Source organism: Salmo salar, chromosome 29 (assembly GCF_965601325.2).
Source record: "Salmo salar chromosome 29, fSalSal1, whole genome shotgun sequence".
NCBI classification, from domain to species: Eukaryota; Metazoa; Chordata; class Actinopteri; order Salmoniformes; family Salmonidae; genus Salmo; species Salmo salar.
The window spans coordinates 41,785,001-41,794,606 of NC_138319.1; positions in this window are offsets into that span (position 1 = coordinate 41,785,001).

Sequence of the window (9,606 nt, forward strand, 5' to 3'; positions counted from 1 at the left end):
GGGAAGGTGTCTTGTTCTCTCCTTACATTAGAAGTAGACACACAGATATGTTGTAGAGAAACGACTTCAATTAACATAATCACTGACCTCATTATTATTGTGCTCTGAACCAAGAGGGAAAGTTTTCCTCCTTTGTAATTAGGACATGATAGAGATGTCCTCAAACTGTTCAAGTCAACTTCTAGCAGGTGTCCATAGTAACAGACAACCACAGGTGTCCATAGTAACAGACAACCACAGGTGTCCATAGTAACAGACAACCACAGGTGTCCATAGTAACAGACAACCACAGGAGTCCATAGTAACAGACAACCACAGGAGTCCATAGTAACAGACAACCACAGGAGTCCATAGCAACAGACAACCACAGGTATCCATAGTAACAGACAACCACAGGTGTCCATAGTAACAGACAACCACAGGAGTCAATAGCAACAGACAACCACAGGTATCCATAGTAACAGACAACCACAGGTGTCCATAGTAACAGACAACCACAGGAGTCAATAGCAACAGACAACCACAGGTGTCCATAGTAACAGACAACCACAGGTGTCCATAGTAACAGACAACCACAGGTGTCCATAGTAACAGATAACCACAGGTGTCCATAGTAACAGACAACCACAGGTGTCCATAGTAACAGACAACCACAGGTGTCCATAGTAACAGACAACCACAGGTGTCCATAGTAACAGACAACCACAGGTGTCCATAGTAACAGACAACCACAGGTGTCCATAGTAACAGACAACCACAGGTGTCCATAGTAACAGACAACCACAGGTGTCCATAGTAACAGACAACCACAGGTGTCCATAGTAACAGACAACCACAGGTGTCCATAGTAACAGACAACCACAGGTGTCCATAGTAACAGACAACCACAGGTGTCCATAGTAACAGACAACCACAGGTGTCCATAGTAACAGACAACCACAGGTGTCCATAGTAACAGACAACCACAGGTATCCATAGTAACAGACAACCACAGGTGTCCATAGTAACAGACAACCACAGGTGTCCATAGTAACAGACAACCACAGGTGTCCATAGTAACAGATAACCACAGGTGTCCATAGTAACAGATAACCACAGGTGTCCATAGTAACAGACAACCACAGGTGTCCATAGTAACAGACAGCCACACTTGGTGTCCATAGTAACAGACAACCACAGGTGTCCATAGTAACAGACAACCACAGGTGTCCATAGTAACAGACAACCACAGGTGTCCATAGTAACAGACAACCACAGGTGTCCATAGTAACAGACAGCCACAGGTGTCCATAGTAACAGACAACCACAGGTGTCCATAGTAACAGACAACCACAGGTGTCCATAGCAACAGACAACCACAGGTGTCCATAGTAACAGACAACCACAGGAGTCCATAGTAACAGACAACCACAGGTGTCCATAGTAACAGACAACCACAGGTGTCCATAGTAACAGACAACCACAGGTGTCCATAGCAACAGACAACCACACTTGGTGTCCATAGGAGTTGTTTGTTCCAGGTTCATTTGTTAAGGTCTCTGTAATGTCACTCTCAATTTTTTTAAATCTGGGATTTAAAAAAATAAAATATTATTCTGTCAACTGTTGTTGTAGTGACACAATCTAACGTGTCCCAGTTTATTTTTTACCGGGTATGCACGTTCTGAAAATGGACTCCTATCAGTAGGACTATAGACCTAATGGAAATGGACTCCTATCAGTAGGACTATAAACCTAATGGAAATGGACTCCTATCAGTAGGACTATAGACCTAATGGAAATGGACTCCTATCAGTAGGACTATAAACCTAATGGAAATGGACTCCTATCAGTAGGACTATAGACCTAATGGAAATGGGCTCCTATACAAATGGTGAATGTGTTTTCTAGCCACACCTGTTTGTGTCTCCTAAAGAGAACAGAGGACAGAGAAGCTTTGAAGTGTGTTGATGTTTCATTTCCTTTCTCTACAGGGTGACAGGGTGTTATCCTAGACCTACTGCAAGCCAAGCTTTGCTTAAATAACGCAAGCAATGGGATTGTATATTGTCATTGAGTAGCAGTAGCCTAATTAGAAAGGGAATTTCAGAGCAGCCAAACCCAGCGTTCTGGTGCACAATTAAAAAACAATTATATTTAGGTTACCGCAACACTACAGTTACGCCTATTTGTCTAGCTTTTCTCAACAGGCAGTTTTACCCCACAGTACTTCAAAACGTTTAACAACATTCCTACCTGTTTGGAGAACTTACCCATGTATCGTTGTTTCACCGTCTCACATCCACAGTTTGGATTTTGTCATGTGCTGTTGACATTGTGTGGACTTACGTCATGTGATAGTGAATGCAGATGTATGCAGGTGTGGTCGGAAGGAGGTGAGATACAACTCTATGAAGATCAGATAGCAGCGTTGCTGAATTTTTTTTTGCAGGCCTTTGTTTTAACTCCTTATTTTATACTCAGTGTCATCGGTTGTTGTTGATGTATTTAATTGATATTAATAAGGATCTGCCCCTTTTTTTAAGTTTTCGTTTTAAATGACCCAAATCTAACTGCCTGCTGCTCAGGCCCTGAAGCAAGGATATGCATATTCTTGGTACCATTTGAAAGGAAACACTTTGAAGTTTGTGGAAATGTGAAATAAATGTAGGAGAATATAACACAATAGATCTGGTAAAAGATAATACAAATAAAAATCCAACCATTCTTTTGTATTTTTTTTGTACCATCATCTTTGAAATGCAAGAGAAATGCCATAATTTATTATTCCAGGCCAGGTGAAGTTTAGATTCTGGCCACTAGATGGCAGCAGTGTATGTGCAAAGTTTTAGACTGATCCAATGAACCATTGCATTTCTGTTAAAATGTTGTATCATGACTGCCCAAATGTGCCTAATTTGTTTATTAATAAATGTTCATGTTCAAAATTGTGCCCTCTCCTCAAACAATAGTATGGTATTCTTTCACTGTAATAGCTACTGTAAATTGGACAGTGCAGTTACATTAACAAGAGTTTAAGCTTTCTGCCAACATCAGATATGTCTACGTCCTGGGAAATGTTCTTGTTCCTTGTTACTTACAACCTCATGCTAATCACATTAGCCTACGTTAGCTCAACCGTCCCGTGGAAGGGACACCGATCCCGAAGAAGTTTTAATGAGGGCTCCTCACTTGCGCATGCTTATACGAGCACTACTTGCGCAAAATTAGCTTACTAGCCTTGCCTAATTTTTGAGCCAAAACAGAAGATGCTTAATTGTTAAATTGGTATCCATTTCATTATCGATTTTAATAATGGATATGAAGTATTTATAAACTTTATAAAGCAGATCAGAGATAATGTAAAACAATTATAAAATAATAATAAATGCCTAGCTACCTACCTCCAGGTAACAGCTCCATCTTGAAATAATTTTCCTTCCTTCACTTCCGGGTTGTTGCCGCCAACTCGATTCAAAGCAGTGGACATTTTATCACCAAATTCCTCACATTTATATTGAAGTCATCTGTGTAGACTCCCTGTCTAACAGATGCAATGAATTCAACTTTGCGTTGTTATTACCTTTGGCATCACGCTGTCCAGCCTTCCCAGATCATTGTGTTGAGTTACTCTAAGACTGGGCCATAGATACATATAGTGCTGCGACTGCCAGAGGCTGTGAAACAGACATGGTATTTTGGAAGAGAAATTACCTTCAATTCTGTGTATCCTCTGTCGACACCAGTGCCCCCGCACATTAACTCTTTACCGGTACCCACCTGTATATAGCCTCCACATTGACTCTGTACCGGTACCCCCTGTATATAGCCTCGCTATTGTTATTTACTGTTGCTCTTTAATTATTTGTTATTCTTATCTCTTACTTTTTTGGGGGGGGTTGTATTTCCCTAAACCTGCTTTGTTGGTTAAGGGCTTGTAAGTCAGCATTTCCCTGTAAGTATTTGTATTTCCCTGTTGTATTTGGCGCATGTAACAAATACAGTTTGATTTTTGGTTTAATTCCTTGTGGACAAATAGTGTGGTGTGATTCTGGCTGAGAATCATATTTCAGACCCCACTAGTCATGATACGATCAACTCTCATAGGCCTAATAAGGTATCTTATTTCAATTTAAATAGCATCATAGCTCTTCCATGTCTAGTATATGAACAGTCATAACACTACGTAGTGAACGTTCTTTGAGAAGTGAATATGTGCATCATTAATAAGAGCGGTATGTGTAACTAAATAATTACTGTAGCAGACAGATTAAAACACAGACCTTCCACTTTACAGCATATTTTACGGGCCTTAGAAAGGACTTAAAAATATACTGAACAACAAAATATAAACGCAACATGCAACAATTTCAAAGATTGTACTGAGTTGCAGTTCATAGGAGGAAAATCAGTCAATTAAAATACATTCATTAGGCCCTAATCTATGGATTTCACATGACTGGGAATACAGATATACATCTGTTGGTCACAGATAACTTAATAAAATGGGCCTCAGGATCTCGTCACTGTATTTTTGTGCGTTGAAATTGGCATTGATAAAATGCAATTGTGTTTGTTGTCCTCAGCTTATTTCTGCCCATACCATAAGCCCACCTCCACCATGGGCCCCATACCATAAGCCCACCTCCACCATGGGGCCCATACCATAAGCCCACCTCCACCATGGGGCCCATACCATAAGCCCACCTCCACCATGGGGCCCATACCTAAGCCCACCGCCACCATGGGGCCCATACCATAAGCCCACCTCCACCATGGGGCCCATACCATAACCCCACCTCCACCATGGGGCCCATACCATAACCCCACCTCCACCATGGGGCCCATACCATAAGCCCACCGCCACCATGGGGCACTCTGTTCACAATGTTGACATCAGCAAACCGCTCGCCCGCATGACACCACACACGTGATCTGCAGTTGTAAGGCCGGTTGGAAGTATCATGTGACAAAACCGTACATTTTAGAGTGGCCTTTTCTTGTCCCCCAGCACAAGGTGCACCTGTGTAACGATCATGCTGTTTAATCAGCTTCTTGATATGCCACACCTGTCAGGTGGATGGATTATCTTGGTAAAGGAGAAATGCTCACTATCACGGGATGTAAACAAATTTGTGCACGACATTTCAGAGGAATTAAGCTTTTTGTGCCTAAGGAACATTTCGGGGGATCTTTTTATTTCAGCTCATGAAACATGGGACCAACGCTTTACATGCTGCAGTTTCTATTTGTGTTCAGTGTATATTAGTCCTACAACCCGTTTGTGGGTAACCTCGTCGAGAACCAGGCTTCCCCATCCAACCCGTTTGTGGGTAGCCTCGTCGAGAACCAGGCTTCCCCATCCAACCCGTTTGTGGGTAGCCTCGTCGAGAACCAGGCTTCCCCATCCAACCCGTTTGTGGGTAGCCTCGTCGAGAACCAGGCTTCCCCATCCAACCCGTTTGTGGGTAGCCTCGTCGAGAACCAGGCTTCCCCATCCAACCCGTTTGTGGGTAGCCTCGTCGAGAACCAGGCTTCCCCATTCAACCCGCTTGTGGGTAGCCTCGTCGAGAACCAGGCTTCCCCAGCCAACCCGTTTGTGGGTAGCCTCGTCGAGAACCAGGCTTCCCCATCCAACCCGTTTGTGGGTAGCCTCGTCGAGAACCAGGCTTCCCCATCCAACCCGTTTGTGGGTAGCCTCGTCGAGAACCAGGCTTCCCCATCCAACCCGTTTGTGGGTAGCCTCGTCGAGAACCAGGCTTCCCCATCCAACCCGCTTGTGGGTAGCCTCGTCGAGAACCAGGCTTCCCCATCCAACCCGTTTGTGGGTAGCCTCGTCGAGAACCAGGCTTCCCCATCCAACCCGCTTGTGGGTAGCCTCGTCGAGAACCAGGCTTCCCCATCCAACCGGCTTGTGGGTAGCCTCGTCGAGAACCAGGCTTCCCCATCCAACCCGTTTGTGGGTAGCCTCGTCGAGAACCAGGCTTCCCCATCCAACCCGTTTGTGGGTAGCCTCGTCGAGAACCAGGCTTCCCCATCGAACCCGCTCGTGTAGCCTCATCGAGAACCAGGCTTCCCCATCCAACCCGCTTGTGGGTAGCCTCGTCAAGAACCAGGCTTCCCCATCCAACCCGCTTGTAAGTAGCCTCGTCGAGAACCAGGCTTCCCCATCCAACCCGCTTGTGGGTAGCCTCGTCGAGAACCAGGCTTCCCCATCCAACCCGTTTGTGGGTAGCCTCGTCGAGAACCAGGCTTCCCCATTCAACCCGCTTGTGGGTAGCCTCGTCGAGAACCAGGCTTCCCCAGCCAACCCGTTTGTGGGTAGCCTCGTCGAGAACCAGGCTTCCCCATCCAACCCGTTTGTGGGTAGCCTCGTCGAGAACCAGGCTTCCCCATCCAACCCGTTTGTGGGTAGCCTCGTCGAGAACCAGGCTTCCCCATCCAACCCGTTTGTGGGTAGCCTCGTCGAGAACCAGGCTTCCCCATCCAACCCGCTTGTGGGTAGCCTCGTCGAGAACCAGGCTTCCCCATCCAACCGGCTTGTGGGTAGCCTCGTCGAGAACCAGGCTTCCCCATCCAACCCGTTTGTGGGTAGCCTCGTCGAGAACCAGGCTTCCCCATCCAACCCGTTTGTGGGTAGCCTCGTCGAGAACCAGGCTTCCCCATCGAACCCGCTCGTGTAGCCTCATCGAGAACCAGGCTTCCCCATCCAACCCGCTTGTGGGTAGCCTCGTCAAGAACCAGGCTTCCCCATCCAACCCGCTTGTAAGTAGCCTCGTCGAGAACCAGGCTTCCCCATCCAACCCGCTTGTGGGTAGCCTCGTTGAGAACCAGGCTTCCCCATCCAACCCGTTTGTGGGTAGCCTCGTCGAGAACCAGGCTTCCCCATCCAACCGGCTTGTGGGTAGCCTCGTCGAGAACCAGGCTTCCCCATCCAACCCGTTTGTGGGTAGCCTCGTCGAGAACCAGGCTTCCCCATCCAACCCGCTTGTGGGTAGCCTCGTCGAGAACCAGGCTTCCCCATCCAACCGGCTTGTGGGTAGCCTCGTCGAGAACCAGGCTTCCCCATCCAACCCGTTTGTGGGTAGCCTCGTCGAGAAACAGGCTTCCCCATCCAACCCGTTTGTGGGTAGCCTCGTCGAGAACCAGGCTTCCCCATCCAACCCGTTTGTGGGTAGCCTCGTCGAGAACCAGGCTTCCCCATCCAACCTGTTTGTGGGTAGCCTCGTCGAGAACCAGGCTTCCCCATCCAACCCGTTTGTGGGTAGCCTCGTCGAGAACCAGGCTTCCCCATCGAACCCGCTCGTGTAGTCTCATCGAGAACCAGGCTTCCCCATCCAACCCGCTTGTGGGTAGCCTCGTCGAGAACCAGGCTTCCCCATCCAACCCGCTTGTAAGTAGCCTCGTCGAGAACCAGGCTTCCCCATCCAACCCGCTTGTGGGTAGCCTCGTTGAGAACCAGGCTTCCCCATCCAACCCGTTTTTGGGTAGCCTCGTCGAGAACCAGGCTTAACCATCCAACCCGTTTGTGGGTAGCCTCGTCGAGAACCAGGCTTAACCATCCAACCCGTTTGTGGGTAGCCTCGTCGAGAACCAGGCTTCCCCATCCAACCCGTTTGTGGGTAGCCTCGTCGAGAACCAGGCTTCCCCATTCAACCCGTTTGTGGGTAGCCTCGTCGAGAACCAGGCTTCCCCATCCAACCCGTTTGTCGGTAACACCCTGCGTTGCAGAGCCGTATGCATTAGATAATAGAGCTAACATACTATGTATGTAGTGCAACGGCTAAACAAAACTCTCCTATATATTACCTTACCATTGGTTCTTGATTTATGATATAAACTACATTGTCATAACAGTTCACCCTCCGCTTAAATGACCCACATTACAGATAAACTGTATTCCATTTATCTAACCATTGAGATTGTTTCCTTTGGCAATGTAAGTACATCTGTGGTAATACACTATACAATACTGAGTATTTGGTTCATACATTGTAATACCACTCTGTACAATGGGCTACTTTAAATGTAATCAATTTAATCTCAACCTTGGCTCAAACGTTCATATGATTTCTCTTGTAAAGTGGATGGTAGCATAAAGAACACAAGCCGAAGAAAACATATCCAAATATGAGATACTTAAGAGAGGCAAAATGATAAACGGTCACAAGTCAGATAGGTCATAATGTAGGTGCTCTGTGAAGTCTTAGCTGGCGCTCGCGTAGCACGGTTACTGTTTGGGAACACGTCCATGGCTCAGCTAATGTCTCTTATTGATCATAATCAGACCAGGTGTGTTGGCCAGGTGGATGGCATTTATTACATCCCTTGTCTACTCTTTAATTCATTAATTACTAATTGGTTCTAGCACCTGCTTTGGCAAAAGTGGATTCTTTATTTATTTTTATGATTTTTTTTTTTAGATGGAGAAGCCACATTTAACACTCTCTGTTCAGATCTCAGTGTCGGAGGAAATTAACTTGTTTATAGTTGACCTCAGAACTAGATTTACTAGCATGTCCTGTGAGTGCTTAACACTATGTATGATAAATATGGTGCAATTTCATAAAATATAGAATATCCATTCGTGAACATAAAATAAAGGGGGAAAAAAAGAATTACAAGCATGAAAGTCCACTACAGTTTATTCCCAAGCTTCACTGTCTGATATTTATTCAAAATGTCTTGGGGCAACATTGAGTTCCTTTTTTCGGTTCAACTCAATCACCATGTTGACTAACAGACAGCACTTAATCCAGAAATGGCTGGGAGGGAAAACTGTCTGGTTACTCCACTATATCAGACAGCCCAGCCATATGCACATTTACAAACTATTTGTCACTTTGTGAACTTGGGGAACTGAACATGCTCTTGATAGGCAGGGGCTAGCTCCAGGAATCTATCCCAATAACCATTCCAACTCTCTGTCTAGATTCTAGAATGTTAGGAAGCAGTCCAACTCTCTGTCTAGATTCTAGAATGTTAGGAAGCAATGCAACTCTCTGTCTAGATTCTAGAATGTTAGGAAGCAATCCAACTCTCTGTCTAGATTCTAGAATGTTAGGAAACAATCCAACTCTCTGTCTAGATTCTAGAATGTTAGGAAGCAATCCAACTCTTTGTCTAGATTCTAGAATGTTAGGAAGCAATCCAACTCTCTGTCTAGATTCTAGAATGTTAGGAAACAATCCAACTCTCTGTCTAGATTCTAGAATGTTAGGAAACAATCCAACTCTCTGTCTAGATTCTAGAATGTTAGGAAGCAATCCAACTCTCTGTCTAGATTCTAGAATGTTAGGAAGCAATCCAACTCTCTGTCTAGATTCTAGAATGTTAGGAAGCAATCCAACTCTCTGTCTAGATTCTAGAATGTTAGGAAACAATCCAACTCTCTGTCTAGATTCTAGAAAGTCAGGGGTGTAATCATTAGTCCAAAACGTTTTGCAATGGAAACAGTTTACTCCAAAGGGAAAACGTTTTGCAACAAAAACGAGAGTTTCTATTGAACAAATTCAGGTAGGTCGCACCCCGTTTCATTCCGTTTGGTTTTATTTGGTTCCTAGTGAATACACCCCAGGCTTCTTTTCAGTTCCTGTGAAGGACATCCTGGTCACATGACTTAGCTGT